This window comes from Pituophis catenifer, unplaced genomic scaffold (genome assembly GCF_029215685.1).
Source record: "Pituophis catenifer annectens isolate HBS135680 unplaced genomic scaffold, rPitCat1.0.hap2 SCAF_8, whole genome shotgun sequence".
NCBI classification, from domain to species: domain Eukaryota; kingdom Metazoa; phylum Chordata; class Lepidosauria; order Squamata; family Colubridae; genus Pituophis; species Pituophis catenifer.
This window is the reverse complement of record NW_027256888.1, coordinates 27,155,791-27,175,347: the sequence shown is the minus strand read 5'-3', so window position 1 is coordinate 27,175,347 and position 19,557 is coordinate 27,155,791. Positions and strand designations below refer to the sequence as shown.

At 45.4% G+C, this 19,557-nt stretch overlaps 1 protein-coding gene across 5 annotated transcripts in view; it reads left to right on the top strand.

Moving 5' to 3' along the window:
* Nucleotides 1–19,557, top strand: part of TAPT1 (transmembrane anterior posterior transformation 1) — a 237,882-nt gene that overhangs the window by 67,281 nt on the left and 151,044 nt on the right. The window lies entirely within an intron of this gene.

Genomic DNA, 19,557 nt, shown 5'->3' with positions numbered 1-19,557 from the left:
AATGCTCAGTCTCACTTTATAGAATACCTGAACCTTCTTTTGTTAATATAAAGATTATAAAAACAATTGGAGACGCCAGATTGTTGATTTTTTAAAAAAGTATATAACTTAAGGATATTATTCTGACTGCGTGTTTTGGGTGTTCAGTCTGGCATTCAGTTTGCCTTAAGTCTGATCTGATAACATTGTAATTGAATATGTTGGACTGGTTACAAAGCAGTGATGTATCAGCAGGAGAACAGCATGTGCAGCCAAAATTCATTTGTTGCTCTCTGAGGAGCAGTTCTATTACCAATGAAAAGTTTAAAAAGTTGTTGGTCTGTGGTAGTGGGAAATGCAGACTTTGTTTCTACATTCCGCCTGAAATGCGATGTACTTTTTTTGCCTCTGCACACCCCATGTTTGAAATCGGGAAGGGGATTGCAGGTCTGCTGCCCAAAAATGCTTTCCTTTGGAATTGAGAAGGAAAGCTGTCTTTGGAATCTATCCTGCGGGCTGCAGATCCGCAATCCACTTCCTGATTCAAAACATGGGGTGTGCAGGGGCAAAAAAAGTGTATTGCGTTTCAGGCAGCGGATCTGGCCAGGAGGAAAGAGAAGGTGAGTCTGCTGAGAAGGAGGACGAGGGTGCGCGGCTCTACAATGCAACGGGAAGGAAAGCATTTTCAGGCAGCAGCGCTGCGATCCCCTCCCCAAATCCAAAACAGTTCCCGGTTCCCCGCTGCACATTGTAGGGGAACTGGCTGCCGCCTGAAATGCGGCTCTGAGAATTGCATTGGGGAATCCGGCCGATGGGCAGCGGTGGCTGGAAAGGAGGGACGTTTCATTTTAGGGACTCCCGCTTGGCTCCTGGGCACGGAGAGGGCTTAGGCGGCGTCAGCGGCGGCTCCTCACATTGCTGGGGAGTGAAGTCATTGTGACCATTGTCTGCCCTGAGCTGCCTGCTGGGAGGCCAGAGGGGTGACCAGCCGCGAACATGTTCGCCGAAGCTGCCGGGCAGATTTCCCTCCCCTCCAGATCGTCCCGAAGAGTTTTGTTCCTCAGGCTGTGCTCCGACCCTCCCCCCAGAGCATTCGAGGGGTCTCTTCGGAGGAAAGCAAGTAGTCCCTGCGGATCGCAGGAGCACCCTGATACGTTTTCTGGAGAAGAACCTCTCAGTACTGGTAATCAACACCCTCTTTCCCCAGCTGAGTCTCTGAGGCACCTCTCGCTTGCAGGAGGAGGAGGACGGTGGCGTAAAGCAGTGCCACCTTAAACCAAAGCCTCTGAGTAATTGGGAAAGAAAGCCGCGCTTCCTACAAAATAGAAAGGTACCGTAATCCAGGCCAAAGAAGGAAGAAAGCCAGGCTTTCAACGCCTACGGCTATAGGTAGGAAGACAGGGGCATCTTGGGAGCGGAGCCTTCGGTGCCAAGTCCCTCTTCTGCCCCTATGAAAATCATCCCCCACCCCACTCATTCCAGTTAAATGCACGTAGTGTGATAGTGTTTGTTTTAAACTGATAAAAAGATCTGTGCTGCTCGTTATCAAAATCGAGTGGAAGTGAGGACACGGCTGATCTTGATGCTGGTAGGCAGAGGCAGAATTCTTGTTTTCTTTTTTTCCTCCCCAACAATTAAGGTGCATCTTACACTCCGGTGCATTTTATACTCCGAAAAATACGGTATGTGAGAAGAGGGGATTCTAAACCCTTCAGACAAATCTCTGGTGGTGGTGGTGGTGGTGGTGGTGGTGGTGGTGGCAATGGAATCCTTTGATATTTTGAGAGCAAAAGAGCTGCCATGATAGAGATGGCTACCATGGCAAAACATTCATGAACCAGGCAACACCTTATACAGTTTCTCTTCTAATTTTCTATGAGGCATTCTTGAGCTGCAGACTCATTTGTTGTGAGAAAAGAGGACGAGAGGCACACTGTTAGATAAAATGTTGGTCTCAAATCAACCTACCATCATCATCATCATTATATCATTATCATTATCATTATCATCATCATCATCATTATTATTATTATTATTATTATTATTATTATTATTATTATTATTATTATTATTGAATGTAGAGAGGAGGCATGGTCAGAATTAAAGATGTTACAGGAAGCTCATCATTTCTTTCCAGCATCACTATGTCCCATTTGCTTTTTAAAATTAAATCATTAAAAAAAAATAATTCTGTGGAGCCTAATGGGTGTCATGAGGGGTGGCAATTTTGCCCATAGGCACTGCTGTACCAAGAATGGCGTAATGTGACAGGAGAGAGCATATGGGTGCCAGACTCCCCCTCCCTTTTAGTATGAACACAAGAAAGAGAGGGGCAACTTCTCAGTCACTCAAATATAGGCAAATGTTGATAATCATAACTAACTGATCAAATTCTAAAGTGGGAAAATGAGCTTATAATCATGTGAGATGCTGCAGTATGTTTTGTGAACTAGCACAACATCTGTAATAGAGATAATATGAGATTTCAAAAATTCTGTGTGTTTAGTGCTGCCAGTTTTCCCACTGTTGAATATGACCCTTTTAATATTAGGGCAGGAAGTGTGACATCTCATAGGACAGTGATGGCAAACCTTTTCGGCACTGAGTGCCCAAATAGGAATGGCGCATGCAGGGCCCCCAGAAACTCAAAGTTGGCTGGTGCGTATGCAAGTGCCAGAAACCAGAAGAGCAGCCACACCTCCATGTGCCTCGGTCGGCTCCAGTTTTTCGACTCAGTCAATCTGACGAGACATATTGGCAGTTTATCTGATTCAATCCATTCCTGGACCATCTGGAATTCAAAATTGCAGGTTTCTCCGAGTCGCATTAATGGTGCTAGCGTGTTGGCCAGTTCAGCTTCGTCTGGAAATGCCACCGCCACCGTTGCAGAACCTCTAAGTCATCCAAGGTGCCTTGCCTTTTGGACAAAGCGCTTGCTCATCGCTTCACCCCCCTTCCCCTCATCCAGCGCTGATCAATTGAGAAGTGGCTTCAGCCGCCAAATGGGCCGCTCTAACAGCCGAGCGAACTGCCACCGGGCCGTTCTAATAGCTGAACGAGCCGCTGCCGTCGTGGAGCCCCCACAACCTAGCCGCGTGGCCGTCATCATTACTGCGCTCCTCAGACGAGCCACGGGGGTCGCCGCTGCCATTGAGCCCTCACTCTCACCATTCTGAGCTCTTCATACGAGCTCTGCAAACCACCTCTGCTTTGATGCAAGGTGAACTGTGAGAGCCGCCACCATCGTATGTTCTTCAAGACGCTTCATGGCCGCCGCCATTACTGCTGTTGCCACATCCTTTACAAGCCGCGTGAGTGCTGCCGTCCACTACAGAGCCTTCATCAGCTGTAGCGCGGCCACCGGCAGTTTGCCCAGTGCATTCTTTGGACTCCTGGGCCTTATTTGCAGCGGAGCGCTGGGAGAAGGGGTGCACAGGAACTGGCAACACCCAGGTGTCCTGGGTTAGCCACCCTTGAGCAGCTTACTTCTGCTCCATCATGTGCTGGCTAATCCGGATTTCCAGTATAGCCGCCACTGTTTCTCCGCCTGGTGACCAAATATGGTGGATCGGCTGAAAGACAGAGCTGAGGTTTCGACCTCAGGAGGCAGGAAAGCATCCTGTAAATCTGCTACAGGACGCAAAGCCCAGCAGCCCTCCAAAGTGGAGCTTAGGGATCTAGAGAGGAGGCAGAAAGCCATAGAAAGGCAGGTCTCCCTAGCTGCGAAGAAGCAAGCCTATCTCGACACGCAGTCAATAAGCAGCTCAGTCTCTCACCATCCAGTGCCACACCAGGCAGTTTCCCTGCCCAGGGATTTGTCACCTGAGGGTGTTGGCGTCTTGTCACCAAACATGGCACTTCCGGTGAACGAAGACCGGAGTACAAAGGGGGACCCCTTTGCTTGCTCTATCGCAGCAAAGGCTCCCGAATCTCAGCCCGTTGCTGAGCCCACGGATCTGGAGCTGAGTGTCCTACCAGAGGCGGTCCAGTCCTTGAGCAATCACCAAGGGCATTGCAATTGGCATCCAGGAGCAACATTTGGCATTGTTAGTCTCCAATCTCTTCTCAGGGCAACGGCATGACTCGCCATCTGCCAGTTTAATTGGATCCCTGCAGTGATCTCCCTCTCACTTGGGGGGAAGTGCTGATTTATTTCTGAGAGAGGAGGCTCAGAGAGAACCAGATCTCTCTGACAATGAAGGGGTTTTTCCTGACACCCCGGCCTTTACTGGACTTTTCCCTCACGGGCTGTTCGATTCCTTTTGTATAAGGCCAAGGTCACCACAGGCCTGCAGGAGTCGGAACCAGCCCAAGAGAGCTCAACCCCGAGACCAGGAAGCAGCCACGGCCTCTTTTCTGAACCGGTGGCGGAGCAGCTCTTTATTCCAGTCCCCATGTTGTTCACCAATGTTGTCCAGAAGCAGTGGGCCAGCCTGGCTTCTCTTCCCACCCCCAGTGAGGTGGATCGACGTAATTACAATCTGGCTCCTGCGTTCGCTCAACTCCTGCAGGTACCTCCAGTTGATAACCCAGTTGCTGCTCTCACGTCCTCTTTGCCTTATCTGTCAGGGGACTCCTCCAAAGGCCTTTGGCCGGAGGACAAGAAATTTGAGCTGTCCTTCAAGAAAGGTCACCAGGTGTCGGCCTGGGCAATTCAGGCTGCAACCTCAGCCTCATTTTTCAACCGCTCCTCCCTTTTATGGCTGCAGCAATTGCAGACCCGGCTGCCTCTGAATGAGGCATGCTTACACCAGGACCTGGATAAGATAATAGCCGCAACCCAGTTTTCAGCGGATGGAATGCTCAATGCTGCAAAATACGCCTCTAGGGCCTTGGCCTCATCGGTCACCTCACAACAGTTGCTATGGCTCCATCAGTGGCCCGCTGACCTATGGGCTAAGTGGCGGTTGGCTGCAGCCCCATACACGGGAAAGAACTTGACGACTCTTGAGCCACTTCTTGTTGAGGATAAGGAAAGGAGGAAGGTTTTGCCTTCTTCCACAAGGAAGAGCCACCCCCTTCTACTGCAAACAGCCCTCCCGCCTTAACGCTCAGGAGGGCACTTCTCAGCAGTGGTTTTACCTCAAGGCCAATTTTGCCAGCAGGATAGGAATTTCTTTTGGGACAGATCCAAACAGTTTGGGACCCAACGGCAGCCATTTTGCGGATCGGCCAATCTCCCGTTCCGCTGTCAGAAATGACTCGCTTCACAATTCCCCCATAGGAGGTCGCTTGAGCCTCTTCATAGACTGGTAGGCACTCATAACGACCGATGGCTGGGTTCTTAATACCATCTCCAGCCCACCAATCCACTTCATACCATGCCCTGTCTCCAAACACTACAACAAAAGGAGTCTCATGGAGCGTGCTATCTTGCACCTCTTAGAGATCAGGGCCGTGGAGGAGGTTCCTGCAGACCAACGGAGACAGGGGTTTTACTCCATTCTGTTCATGGTACCGAAACGCTCAGGGGGCTGAAGGGCGATTCTAGATCTAAAAGCCCTCAACACCCACCTGGTCTATCGGAGTTTCAAGATGAATTCCCTCAAATCTATCTTGGAGGGACTTCATCCGGGGGACCTTATGGTCTCCATAGACCTTTCGGAGGCCTATCTTCACATCCCGATCTCACCAGCCCATCGGAAGTACCTCCGCTTCAGCTACGCAGGTTGCCGTCTGCAACACTGTGCCCTGCCCTTCGGTCTGGCATCGGCCCTGTGCAGCTTCACCAAGATCCTGGCTGCTCTTACAGCCCACCTGCAGTCAATCCCGATGCGGCTGCAGGCTTACCTGGATGACATCTTGGTCCAGGCCCCCTCCCTTCAGCAGGAGCTCCCAGTCCCACTGTCCATCTCAGGGGCCAATCCACCTGCAAGACCACCTCCAGCCCATTTTAGGACCACCTTTGATAGTAAGCCTCCCAAACTGGCTTACTTCCTTAGCCGAATCTGGGCCCATATAGATCAGTATGGGGGAAAATACAAAACTGATCACAACTTATTATCTGCCATTTCAGAGGGGATGAATGAAGGAGACGCTTGAGACTGGATAGCCCAGCTGCACAACGAGGGAGTGGCTGAACTAGATGATGCTGAAGGGTTTGTTGAGCTGCTTCGGGCCTGATTTAATGATCCTGACCGGATCAATAAGAACAAAGCCACCATAAAAGAGATGAAGCAAGGTAATCGACCCATAAAAGACTTTGTATGGAACTTTAGACGGGTCACAGGGAACCTTGCCCATTGGCCAGACTGCATACTCCTACACTATTTTAAAGAAGCCATTGATCAAGAAGTCAGGAAATCTTGTGGCATCTGAGGCATGCCAGAGCGACTGCAGGACTGGTATGCCATGTCCATAGCTCTGGATAGTGAAATTCACTCCCTCCACAAAGCCCCAGCAGAGAAGCTGCCTCGGAGAACTCTGGCTAGACATCTACTGTCAAAGCCTGCTGAAGTCCCTCCCACTCAACCTGCAGGGGTGATTAAATGCTATCGTTGTGGACAAACAGGTCATAGAGCTTCTGAGTGCCTGGCCCCTGCACCAGTTCCATAACAACGTCCGGCTATGGCCACCCAAGGCAGAAGTGCTCCAAGAAAGTCCCCTGATTCCAGCCGATTTGCCAGACAAACTATAGAGGTTCCCCTCACCTTCAAAGAGAGTGAGGAACCTCCAGCCAAAGAAGCCGCCCCCGACGGTGCCCCCCACCCCTAACTCTTCTAACCGGTGCAGCATGATACCATGGTTGATGGTATCAAAAGCCGCTGAGAGGTCTAATAGGACCAGGACAGAGGAACAACCCCTGTCCTGAGCCCTCCAGAGATCATCAACCAACGCGACCAATGCCGTTTACGTGCTGTACCCAGGCCTGAAGCCCGACTGGAACGGATCCAGATACGACAATTCATCCAGGTACTGGGGGAGCTGTCACGCTACCACACTCTCAACAACCTTCGCAACGAAGCGAAGGTTGGAGACTGGATGATAATTTGCCAACACTGCCGGGTCCAGGGAAGGCTTCTTGAGGAGAGGCCTCACCACCGCCTCTTTCAAGGCGGCAGGGAAGACACCCTATTAGGAAGGTCTACCACAAAATCCATAGCATTTTCTTCCCAAGGTTCCCTAGGATTAGCTACTGATTGCAAAAGTTCCAAGGGCCGTCCAGACCGTGGTTTTGTTGTTGCGCACGTTGAACATTCTTTTACGTATTGTTTGACATCTTTCCGTAGTTGTGGCCACCAGAATTGATGTCTGGTTAAATGTAATGTGTTGAGGAAACCAAAATGACCGGCCAGTTTTGAGTCGTGACATCGCTGTAACACCGCTCATCGTAAAGCCACTGGTACATAGATGCAAGACCCCATCCATGCGATCCCATTTCGGTGTGTTAATATCAATTTGTGGGTATGAACCTAAGGGCCTTTGCCCGTCTCGCGACATAGATTCGTTTGCCATGAGTGTTCTTTAGTATTTAAGCAGTCTTCGCTTAAGTCTTTTGGTATCATCGCTTGGACAACCTCTTCTCTTTTGCTTTGAAATTGAGGCATTCGCGACAAAGCGAGAAAGTTCTTTCCCCCCAGTACATATTTCAGGTCAAATTTGAAGCGTTGGAAATATTGAGCCCAACGTATCTGTTTTGGGGACAACCTTCTCGGCGTTTGGAGGGCATGTAAGTTCTTATGATCAGTCCACACCTCAAATTTGGTACCAATCCCCTCCAAGAGGTGTCGCCATGTAAGTAAGGCCCACCGGACTGCGAAGGCCTCTTTTTCCCAGATCGCCCAACCTCTCTTGGCTGGGGTCAGCTTCCGGGAAGTATAGGCACAAGGGTGCAATATTCCATTTTTCACCTTTTGTAGCCGTACAGCACCCACAGCTATGTTGCTGGCATCTGCTTGAATGACGAACAAGAGGTTTGGGTCAGGGTGTTTCAAAATAGGGCTCCGAGAGAACAACGCCTTTAGTTGTTCAAATGCTCGCTGACACTCAATCGTCCACTGCAACGTCTGGCCGGGTCTCGCCTTTCCCCCGGTATGCTTGGTGCGCAAGAGGTCTGTGCAAACTCTGGAATAAACTGTCTATAAAAGTTGGCGAAGCCAAGGAAGCTCTGTAGTTGTTTACTTGTCGCAGGCCTTGCCATTCTAAGACTGTTTTCACCTTACCTGGGTCCATTTCCACCCCGGCCTCCGAAATACGGTACCCTAAATAATCTAAATGTGTATGATGAAACTCGCATTTCGATAATTTAGCGAAGAGGTGTGCTGTTAACAATTTGCTCGGTACCTGTCGGACCAATTGGACGTGCTCCTCCATCGTTTTGGTGTATATTAAGATGTCATCAAGATACACTAGCACACCTCTATAAAGATGCTTGTGCAACACGTCATTGATGACCTGCATGAAGACGGCAGGAGCGCCCTGTAGGCCAAACGGCATTACTTTGAATTTATAACTACCTAATGGACAATTAAAGGTAGTTTTCCATTCATCACCTTGTTTGATGCGCACACGGTAGTAGGCCTCACGCAGGTCGAGATTTGTAAAAATCCGTCCGGTGGACAATATGGCTAGGAGGTCTTTAATTAGGGGGAGAGGGTATAGATACTCAACGCACACCGTGTTCAATCCCCGAAAGTCCACGCAAAGACATAACCCCCTATCCTCCTTCCTGAATAGCACAGGCGCAGCCACCCGCGACCTGCTGGGCTCAATGAAACCTCTCGCGAGATTTCTATCGATATACCGGCACAATTCCTCCCATTTCGGATTGGGTCATGGCATACATCCGGGGTTTCGGTAGTTTAGCCCCTGGGACCAGTTCGATTGCACAATCTGTTGTTCGATGGGATGGGAGAACCTCACTCTCCTCCTCGTTGAAAACCTGCCTTATGTCATTATACACATTTGGGAATCCACAAGACACCTCCCCCTGTCCCCCAGCTCGCTCCTTCTGTTCCTCGGGTTCTAGCTCTGGGCCTATAATAAACCGTAGTTTTCGGTACCCCCCTTCCTACCATATGTGGGGCTTCCATTTGTCCAGCCACGCCAGTCCCAGAATGAGGGGCTCAATCATACGTTCTATTACAATGAAGCGTAAAGTCTCTCTATGCTCCCTTATTTGTAACTCCACTAATTCGGTGATGAGTTTAGACAGCCCCCCCCCAAGACAGAGCCATCCATTTGTTTGAATCTTATTGGAGTCCTTAATTTCACCGTGCGTAACCCCAAGTCATCAACAATCTCTCTGCTTATCAAGCACATGGTTCAGCCAGTCTATTAATGCTCCCCGATGACTCACCTGGGAGGTACGTGGATTCCGTACAACTACTGATATGATAAAGGAATGAATTGGTGCACTTACCATGAGGTCATTCGGGTCGCTTTCCTCATCTTTCATGGTGATGGACCCTCTTTCTGGACTAGCGGCCTCCTTCGGAGGAGAACGTGGGCTGCTGTGTCGAGTTTGGGTGGCCAAGCGGGATTGGTCCGCTCCTGGTCGAGCCCGGCCCCTGGGTGTGCAACCCGTTCCCGGTGTCTGTGCCTTGGCCTGGATGGGAGGTAAAGGACAATCAAAAGCCCGATGGCCTGGTTGGTCACATCGAAAGCAGCGGAACACACCTCTGGCTCCTGACTCTGTGGAGCAAAAAGGAAAAGAGCTGGGCCACCCAGAACCCCTGACGGGGTTCGGTCTCTACCTGTCGCTGAGGTTGTGTAACATCCTCCCCCCCGGGGCCGGAACTCCCGCAAACCTACATCGAGGTCTACTGCAGCTCTAAACCATTCAGTTAGCCGGGGGTGGGGGGGTAGGCCCCTACAGACACAAGCTTGTCTAATGTCCTTATCCAATCCCAAACGAAAATGGTGCACCAACAGCCGCTCTGGCCAAGTTCGTAGCCGTCCAGCAAGAGCCCGAAACTCCTTAATATAGTCCTTAACAGGCCGGCCTTTTTTGCTTTAATGAGACCAACTCCCCCTCCACCACTTGGGTGTGAGTGTCATCCTCAAACCGGCTTCTTAAGGCTTCCAGAAATAACCCTACATCAATCAGCTCTCGTGCATGATTGCTATGAAGGTCAGCGACCCAGTTAGCAGCCTCCCCCATTAGTACGTTAGTTATAGCTACCACCATGGACCACTGGGAGGGATACAGGTGTCCGTAAAGATCGAGATAACTGAGCACCTGGCTCAAAAAAATAGAGACTCGATCTGCACTGCCATCAAAAGTAGTCTGAATGGGAGGGGGGCCCCACACCTGCCGTTGTGGCCAATTCCCTGGCACCCATAGGGGAACAGCACCAGGCGGTGGCCGAGATTCCTGTGCATCCCTCCCATTCCCTTTCCGTGAAGCCTCTTGCTGCCTGGCAGCCTCATAACCGGTAGCAACCAGCCCTTGCCAAGCGGGGCCATCTTGCTCCACCCCTCTGAGAGCGTCCCCCGACGACGTGGTTGTGGGTGTTGTTGTAAGCGGTTCCCCCGGCCGCGTTCGGCTTCTCGCTAGTCGCAATTTCAGGCTGGCTAATTGGAAGCGTGTATCTATGCTCCTGGACAGTCCTCCTCCCTGCCAGGATGCTGGATCCTCTAATTCGGTCGCCCAGGGTTGCCAGGACAGGGAAACTCGCTTCTCCAAACCTCTCCCTCAGAATGTCCAGGGTGGTGGACCCCAGTCCCATGGAGTAACTCCACTCCCCGTCGTCTTCCTCCACCCAGCGACGTTTTCACCATCCCTGAAGGGCCGAATCGCCTGGGCGGGGTTTCAAAGGCTTAGACGTAGTGCCCGTCAGAGCGGGGCAATGCCACCACTCGCCTGATGTAGTCTTCTTTCTGTCAGAGCTGGTTGGTCCCACCGACGCAGCAAGCACCTCCACCCCCTGTTGGGCCATTCGTTCCTTCGGCTGCACTACTAGAAGGTCAGTGCCGGCCGCCACGTCTGGAGCCAACTCCGTGACTGGTTCCTCTCCCACATCGGCCAGCGCCGGGCATCCAGCTTCCATGCCCTCGCCATCCCGCCTACCGGCACACGAAAGCCTCAAAGAGAAGAGAAGGCAAAGGGAAACGCCGACTTTCTGTTGTGCGCTGCTCACCAATCTGGATTGTACTGCTGAAAATACGACTCGCAAGCAAAGCACGAGGTTGTAAGCAGGTTTAATTCTCATTTCTCAGTGTAGTCACACATGAACGTTAGGGATAACAGAAAGTCGGCGTTGGGGTTGGGCGCCTCCCCGCGCTCGTTTATCCATGTTTCGATTAACCTGGGAGTGGCCATAGCCAATTGGCGTTACTTCCTGGTTCAGCCCTTCTCTCTGCAGCGGCTGGGAACGCCTCCCCCTCCAGTCATTTTGCCCTATCCCGGCCGCGGGGTGACTGACCGCCTCTGATCCCGAGCCTAACACCTCCCCACCACCAATGTGCAAAGTTGTGGACAGCATAGACACCCCACCACCACCATGGTAAGTCATCGTGAACGTCATTGTCTGGTAGGACCCCGTCCTTCATTGTAGGATCTGCAAGGACTCCCCCTCCCCATTTTATGTCGAGTTGACTTGACACTTGACACTACACTGTGTGCATAATTATTAGGCAAGTTGTATTTTTGAGGATTAATTTTATTACTGAACAACTACAGTGTTTTTGGTCAATCCAAAATGTTAATAAACCTCAAACCCCAAAATTTAAGAATGTAAAAGTTTTTTGCTTTCTTAGGAGAATATCTATGTATGCACAATTATTGGGCAACTATTAGTTTGCGGAATTATTATTTAACTAAATGAAAAATGAAAATTTGCCCATCTCATTTGTTTATTTACATCTGTTAAAATGAGAATAATAAACAAACAACTCAAGATGCACAAATAAACATTTCTGACATTAAAAAAAAAAATCAGTGACCAATATGGCCACCCTTCTTTTCAGTAACAGTCATAAGGCTTCCATTCATAGAATCTGTCAGTTTCTTGATCTGTTGATGATCAACGTTTTGTGCAGCAGCAACCACAGACTCCCAGACATGGTTCAGAGAGGTGTACTTTTTTCCTTCACCATAAAGCTTCTTTTAAAAAGGGGCCACAAGTTCTCAATACGGTTTAGTGAGGAAGGGGACCATTTCATTATTCTTTCATCTTTAAGGCCTTTACTGATAGCCATGCAGTGGAGTACTTTGATGCATGCAATGGAGCATATATTGAGCCACAATGGTGCAGTGGTTAGAGTTCAGTATTGCAGGCTACTTCTGCTGACTGCTGGCTGACTGCAGTTCGGCAGTTCAGTTCTCACCGGGCTCAAGGTTGACTTCCATCCTTCCGAGGTGGGTAAAATGAGGAGCCAAATTGTTGGAGGCACTATGCTGACTCTGTAAACCGCTTAGAGAGGGCTGTAAAGCACTGTAAAGCGGTATATAAGTTTTAAGTGCTATTGGTATTGTCTTGCATAAAAATCATGGTTTTCTTGAAAGTTGCAGACTTTTTCGTGTACCACTTCTTGAAGAAAGTGTCTTCTAAAAACTGGCAGTAGGTTTGGAAGTTAATTTTGAGTCCCTCTTCAACCTGAAAAGGTCCAACTGGTTCATCTTTAATAATATCAGCCCATACCAGCTTCCGGTTGGCGCTGCAGGGACACAGACTGGGAAATGGCGAGCTCCGTAGAGCTTCGCTAAAACCCCGTCTGCTAAGCTGCCGCCGACAGGTCTGCGGACTTCCCCTGTCTTGTAGGAACAGGGGGACAAGAAGGGATCCCTTGGGCGGCCGAGAGGAATGGGCAGGTTCCTCGGGGCTGGAGGCTTTCCCTTCACGCCGGCGGCAGTGGAACGACAGCCATGGCGGCTGTCCTGAAACTGCGGCAACTGGGAACAAAGATCGTGCTGGAGGAGAGGAGAAGAAGCGGAGAAGAATAGAGCACAAGTATCTCGAAGCCGGGTGAGTGACACCAACCCAGGCAAAATAACACATATATTTGGACTTTAAAAAAAAAAAAAGACCCCAACTTCAAATAGCGGCTACAGAGCCGTGGGGCTTGAAGATTGAAAAGGAAAAAAAAAATGGAAATGAAGACCCGAAATAGACTTTGCTTTATTAAATTTGGATTAATTGGCTTTTAACAACTCAGTAAATTGACTTTGCTTTTATTTGGAATGGATTGGAAAAATGTCTCTGGGAGTTTACACCTTTGAAAGTTAATGAGGCTAATGAAGATAGACAGACGGGGGACTTCCGGTTGGCACCCCAGGCTCCGTGGATGGTCATTTATGACCGCCAGCCCTGTGTCTCCGTAAAAGCCGCTTTGACAGCGCAAATCGGCTGAAAAACTCTCTTTCGGGAAAAGAAGGAGAGGAGAGCCAGTGGGCGAGAGTAGAGCCCCCCGAAAGTCCTCTGGATCATTTCCAGAGGCTTGGAGGGTGAGAGCTCCTCAGTCAGCCCGCCAAGAAGCTCCGGAGCCAGGACGACTCTGCAGAAGCAGAGCGAGAAGCTGCGATCCGATCCTGCTTTTAAAAAGTGAGTTTGAGTGATTCCAAGCGCAGGCAGAGCGGAAAACAAGAGAACAAACCTTAAAAATACAGAGCTTAACTCCAAAGTTACTTTGTTTCAATTTGAATCTTGAGCTGGAGGTGGAAGATGGCGACTTTGTTAGGGCTTTGAAAGTGAAAGCCTGAAACGAAAGTGCTTGAGAACTTTGCGCTGGGAGAGTGGATTAGCTGCCTATTAACTGCTGGGAACTGAGAGTGCGGAGGAAGAGAATAAAGGAAAAGAAAACTACTTTGTCTGGAAATTTAGAGACTATAAATTAACATCTTTAAAGACTTTGTTGCTTTTAAAGAAAAGGGGGGGAAAGGGGAAAAATGGCTTCTAGACAAGTGAAACCAGGAGTTGCTAAAGGAGGGGGAGGCTCTCCAGTTGTGTCAGTGGTGACACAGAAAGCACAACTTCCGGCTGATTCACAGAGCCAGACCCAGAGTCAAGATGCAGCACTTAATGATTTTAAGGAAGCTATGAAAGAAGCTATGAATAATCAAGCAACAGCAATGAGAGAAGCAATGAACAATTTAACACTACTTGTTGAAGGGAAATTTAAGAAAATGGAGGAAGATATAAACTCGATCAAGGGAGCAGTTGCAAAGGAGCATGATAAAATAAGAGATGATATTGTTTTTGCTGTATCAGGACTCTCAAATCTTGTTATCCAGCTTGATGGGAAAGTTGAAGAAATTAATGAAGCCAATTTAAATCTGGAAAGCAAAATGGGTGATGTCATGACCAGAACAGAGAAAGTGGATGATGAATTGGTAATGTTACAATACAGATCTATGGAGTTTGTTCTGAGACTGAGAGGCTTGAAAATAGCAAAGAAAATTTAAAAGACATTTGTGCTGATGCTGTGGCAGAGATAATTAAAGAAAGACCAGAAGATGTGGCAATTCAAATTGATAAAATTTACAGGGTTAATTCCTGGTTGGCAAAACAAAGACAGCTGCCAAGAGATGTGGTGATTTACTTCACAACTAGGAGGATCAGAAATGAAATTCTACAAGCTTCCTACAAGAATAAAGTTCTGGTGGCTGGGCAGGAGGTGGTGGTTTTGAAAGAGATTCCTCCAAAGATGTTGAGAAGCAGGAAAGACTTTGGCTTTTTGGTAAATGAGTTGAGAAATCAACAAGTGACATACAGATGGGACGTTCCAATTGGTCTAATAGTGACTTATAAAGGAGAAAGATACTGGTTAAACACAGTTTGGAAGGCAAAAGATTTTTATGTAAATGTTTTACAGGCTGGATACCCACCCTCACATATTACACTTTTACCAAAAGAAGGATCGGATACCAAATTGATACAGAATTATAGGCCAATTTCACTTCTCAATACTGATTATAAAATATACATGAATATATTAGCGGAAAGATTAAAAAGAATTCTCAATAAGATAATACATAGCGATCAGAATGGATTCCTCCCAGGGAGGCAAATTAGGAATAACACAAGGACGATTCTGGATGTGATAGAATATTATGAGGAACACCCGGAAAAAGAGGTGGCATTAGTTTTTTTAGACGCACAGAAGGCTTTCGACAATTTGAACTGGGAGTTTATAAAGCAACAACTGAACATAATGGGATTTGGACAAAATTTTACAAATACAATAAATACGATTTATGAGAAGCAAAAGGCCAATATTTTAGTAAACGGTGAACTTACCAAAACATTTCAGATCAGCAAAGGAGTAAGACAGGGATGCCCAATGTCACCACTTTTGTACATATTGGCATTAGAAGTGTTATTGAAGAAGATTAGAGAGAGTGATCAAATCAAAGGGCTTAAAATCAGGAAGGAAACATATAAAGTTTAAGCGTTTGCGGACGACGTTGTCCTAATTATGGAAGAACCGGTGGAAACAGGCATACAAATATTGGAAACACTCGATAAATATGGAGAAGTAGCAGGACTCAAATTAAATAAATCTAAAACCAAAATGCTCACCAAAAATATGACGAAAAACCAGAAAGAAGCCCTGGAGGAATCTATGGGAATCCAAATTGTGAAAAAAGTTAAATATTTGGGAGTATGGATCTCAACAAAGTACCTGGCCCTCAAAGAGGACAATTATGTCCCCTTGGTAAAAAGCATAAAACAAGATTTAGAGAAGTGGGGGAAGTTACAAATTTCCTTCCTTGGGAGGATAGCGACAATTAAAATGAGCATCTTACCCAAATTGTTGTACCTGTTCCAAACAGCGCCAATTAAATTTGATAAAAAATTTTTTAGTGAACTTAATACTACTATTAGGAAGTTTATTTGGGGAGGAAAAAAACCAAGAATAGCAATTAGGAGCTTACAAGATAAAAAAAATAGAGGAGGGCTTGGATTACCAATATGGGAAACATATCACAAAGCAGCAATTCTTGTTTGGTTAAAAGAATGGGCGACGTTAGCGAACAAAAGAATTCTAACGCTAGAAGGGCATGATCTCCAGATGGGTTGGCATGCCTATTTATGGGAAACCGGGAAAAAAACCAAAACACATTTCAACAAACATAAATTGAGGGACATATTGAAGTCAACGTGGGAAGAAATAAGACGAAAACACTACACTAAAATTCCCAGCTGGCTTTCAACCATGGAGGCGATAATTTACCCAAATGTCCTGGACCATGGTAAAACTGTAAAATATAAAGAAATCCTAGATGAGGCAGGGAACCTCAAACATTAGAACAATTAAAAGAACAGGGCACTTTTGTTGAATGGTGGACATACGCACAGATAAAATCAAGATACAAAAAAGATAAAGAACAATACGGTATAGAAATGGGAAGCAAAGATTTTGATAAAATTTGGATGGGTACAGATAATAAATTATTAGCTAAAATATACAACTATTTAGTAGAATATGACCTGATGGAAGAAGTGGTTAAAGGTCCAATGCTAGCATGGGCCAAAAACATTGGGAAAAACATAAATCTGGAAGAATGGGATCAAATATGGAACAACAATATAAAACTTACCAAGGCAACTACTTACAAGGAGAACCAGTATAAGATGATTTATAGGTGGCACCTAGCACCAGCTAGGATTGCCAAGATTTACCCCAACTCAAATCCAAAGTGCTGGAAGTGTGGACACCAGCAAGGTACTTTTACCACTGCTGGTGGACCTGCTCTCAAGCAAAAAAATATTGGAAGATGATTTGCAATTGGCTTTCAGAAATAATAGGTGAAACCTTTGAATTAGACACTAAAACACTTCTCCTGGGAATCCTTAAGACGGAAATGGCAAAAAAGAAGAAATACTTGGCAGTGCATATAATAACAGCAGCAAGAATCGCTTTCGCTCAACAATGGAAAGAGAAAAAAATACCAACGAAGGAACAAGTAATCAGCAAAATAATGGAATGTGCCGAGATGAATAAATTAACATTAGAAATTAATGACAGAGAAGATTCGGATTATTACAGCGTATGGGATAAGTGGTACGGGTGGTTAGAGAAGAGGAAATTGAAATAAAAAGGAAAGAGACCAGAGCAAGTACAAGAAATAGAAAAATGAAATAGTAAGAGAAGATGTACTGTGGATGGTAGGAAATATAATAAGGCAAGGAAAGGTTACATGGGTAAGCAAAAGACATAATTTATGTATTTACTAATTTATTGTTAAAGATTATCATATATAAATACACTAAAAATGATATGTGAACACATTTTTTTTTGTTTTTTACCATGTAACTGGTTTGCAAAGATTACTTACTTATGTATAATATGTACAATTTGTATTTATTTCTTTTTCCATACTATGTAACCGGATGGATAAAATTGTATTATTATAATTTCTTACAATAAAACATTTAAAAAGAAAAAAGAAAAAAGAAAATGGAGATGTTACAACAAGAAAAAGATGGAAAACAGATACAAACCTATGCTGCAGCTGCAGCTATTATTATGGAAGAAGATTTGGATCTTGGGGGTTTACCCCCAACTTTGGAACCACCTAAGAAGGGAGAGCCGAAAGCACAACGACTGACCCGATCAACTTATAAATTGCAACAACAACCAAAAGGGCAACAATCTCAAGATTCACCTCAAGAAGTCCAAAAAACAGAAGCAGTGGGGGGAGCTAGGCCGAAGAGTAAGGTGGAGGAAGAGCTTCAGCTGATGCTCACAAGGCTTCGAAAGGCTAAAGATGGCAACTAAATTCCTATCTTGGAATGTTAATGGCCTAAATTCACCACAAAAAAGAAAGAAAGTATTTCACTACTTGAAACAATTTAACAACGATGTTATTTGCTTACAAGAAATACATATTAGATTATCAGACCAAAAATATTTGATAAATTCAAGATTAGGTACAAATTTTGTGGCATCAGCGCCAGAGAAGAAAAATGGACTAGTCATATATATAAGGAAAGGATTATCAGCTAATCTAATTGAGGCAGATGATCAAGGAAGATATATTGCAATTGAATTATTGACACAATCTGGAAAAATGCTTCTTATTGGAATATATGCCCCTAACCAGCAAGAAGACAAGTTTTATAAATTTTTACATACTAAAATAATACAGTGCGACTATAAATCTTTAAAATTAATGGGTGATTGGAGTAATTGATACGCAGAAAGATAAAAAAAGCTTATCAAAGACTTCAGCACGTGCAAAACTACCTAAATCTTTTTTTGATATGATGGAAGATATAGAATTGAGAGATATCTGGAGAGAATGTAACCTGGAGGAAAAAGATTTTACTTTTTTTTCTGATAGACATCAATCCTTCTCCAGGATTAATTTTATACTAATCACAAATGATTTTATTTCCAGGGTGAAGAAGACGAAGATATGTCCAAGAACCTTAACTGATCATAGTCCGGTCTGGATTGAATTTGAACAGGAGAGGGGAGAAAGGAGGTCTTGGAAGTTGAATGAAAACTTATTTAGATAAGAAGAAAATGTAAAGGAGCTTAAAAAACAAATGAGAGAATTTTTTGTTATTAACATGAATAAGGGTACTCCTATGGAAATGGTCTGGGATGCTAGTAAGGCTTATATGAGGGGTATCTTAATACATATGAATAATAAATATAGACTAAAACAACAGAAGAAGCGGAAAGAGATAGAGGAAGAAATAAAAATGAAAGAACAATTACTTATATCTAATCCAGGAAATAAGAAAGTAAAAGAAACAATAAACATACTATGAGGGCAATTCAATATGTTAATGGCTGATCAGGTGGCAACTAGTTTACAATATGCTAAACATAATACATTTTGTAATTCCAATAAACCAGGTAGGTGGTTGGCCTACATGTTGAGGAAAAAAACAGAAAGCACGAGTCATTAGTAAGATAGAATATAGAGGTAAAGAAGTTTACCAACAGAATATGATTAAAAAGGCTTTTTTGGAATTTTATACAAAGTTATATGCTAGTGACTCAATACAAGGTATAGATATAGATAGATATTTAAAGGAAGGGAATATTTTGGAATTAACGTTGGAACAGAAGGAAGGATTGAATCAACCAATAACTTCTGAGGAGATTGCTGCGGCAATTAAGCAGTTAAAAATAGGGAAAGCTCCAGGAACAGATGGTCTAACAGCTGTTTATTATAAGAACTTGCAGCTTGAAATGATAGAGCCGCTTAGAACTCTTATTTTGTAAAATTCAATCAGGGGGAGGAGTTCCACCCTCTTGGAGAACAGCCTTTGTTTCATTGATTCCGAAGGAAGATCAAAACTGTATCAAACCTGAAAATTTTAGGCCAATTTCACTTTTGAACACGGATTATAAAATTTTTGCTAAGATACTATCGAATAGATTAATGCCAGTTATGCAACAAGTTATTCACAATGACCAATCAGGTTTTATAAAAGGGAGACAGATGAAATATAATGTTAGGCAAATTATAAACTTATTGGAATATTTGGAGAAAAATAATCAGGTCCCTGCAGGGATGCATTCATGAATGCAGAGAAAGCATTTGATCGATTGAACTGGCAATTTCTGTTTAAAATAATAGAAAAAATGCACTTTGGGGAGTATTTTATACATTCAATTAAGCAATATATCAGGAACAAACAGCACAAATAATAATTAATGGAGGTTTAACATGTG